This window comes from Schistocerca serialis, chromosome 1, assembly GCF_023864345.2.
Source record: "Schistocerca serialis cubense isolate TAMUIC-IGC-003099 chromosome 1, iqSchSeri2.2, whole genome shotgun sequence".
NCBI classification, from domain to species: domain Eukaryota; kingdom Metazoa; phylum Arthropoda; class Insecta; order Orthoptera; family Acrididae; genus Schistocerca; species Schistocerca serialis.
The window spans coordinates 574065499-574066721 of record NC_064638.1 but is presented as its reverse complement, the minus strand read 5'-3'; the positions used below and the strand labels follow the sequence as shown (position 1 = coordinate 574066721).

General features: G+C 51.6%; 1 pseudogene; it reads left to right on the top strand.

The window, feature by feature from the left end:
• Positions 1-282: 282 nt before the first annotated feature.
• Positions 283-400, top strand: LOC126428261 (5S ribosomal RNA; annotated as a pseudogene).
• Positions 401-1223: the final 823 nt, after the last annotated feature.

Below are 1223 nucleotides of genomic sequence, written 5' to 3'. Positions count from 1 at the left end.
TACAATCACTGTCCGAACATCCATATTTAGGGTATCCGCAGTTTCCCTATAACGATTAAGACGAATGATGGGATGGTTGCTTTCAAATGAACACGGCCGATTTCCTTTCTCTTTCATTCCCAATCCGAACTTGTGGCCTGTCCATAAAGGTTTCGTCGTGGGCAAGACGTTGAACACTTATATTACTTTCTTCCCTCTTCTGCCATTGACTAGTTATATGCTGAGGAGAAAAATGGCCTAATATCGTGTCCCTCTTTTTGCCTCCCGTACTGCAGCAGCTCGGCCAACGACCTTGCCCAAGTGGTAACACCGGTTCCCGTCAGATCACCGAAGTTAAGCGCTATCGGGCTGGGCTAGCACTTGGATGGGTGACCATCCGGTCTGCCGAGCGTTGTTGGTAAGCAGGGTGCACTCAGCCCTTGTAAGCGAAACTGAGGAGCTGCTTGATGGAGAAGTAGCGGCTCCGGTCTCGTGAACTGACATACGGCTGGAAGGGCAGTGTGATGACCACATGCCCCTCCATATCCGCACCCAGTGACGTCTCTGGGCCGAGGATGACACGGCGCCCGATCGTTGCCGTTGGGCCTTCCAAGGTCTGTTCGGACGGAGTTTAGTTTTTAGTTTTAGTGCAGCAGCTCGAAGTGCAAGGACTCAACAAGTCGTTGAAAGTCCCCTGCAGAAATACTGACAAGGGAACCTCCCCATCGCACCCCCCTCAGTTATAAGTTGGCACACTGGATAGGCCTTGAAAAACTGAACACAGATCAATCGAGAAAACAGGAAGTTTCCAGAATGAGATTTTCACTCTGCAGCGGAGTGTGCGCTGATATGAAACTTCCTGGCTGATTAAAACTGTGTGCCCGACCGAGACTCGAACTCGGGACCTTTGCCCGAGGTGCTGCTTGATAGAAAAGTAGCGGCTCCGGTCTCGTGAACTGACATACGGCTGGAAGAGCAGTGTGATGACCACATGCACCTCCATATCCGCACCCAGTGACGCCTCTGGGCCGAGGATGACACGGCGCCCGATCGTTGCCGTTGGGCCTTCCAAGGTCCCGAGTTCGAGTCTCGGTCGGGCACACAGTTTTAATCGGCCAGGAAGTTTCAGGAAGAAGTTGTGTGGAACTATGAAAAAATAAGCAAAATATACAAACTGAGTAGTCCATGCGCAAGATAGGCAACGTCAAGGATAATGTAAGCATAGGAGCGCCGTGGTCCCGTGG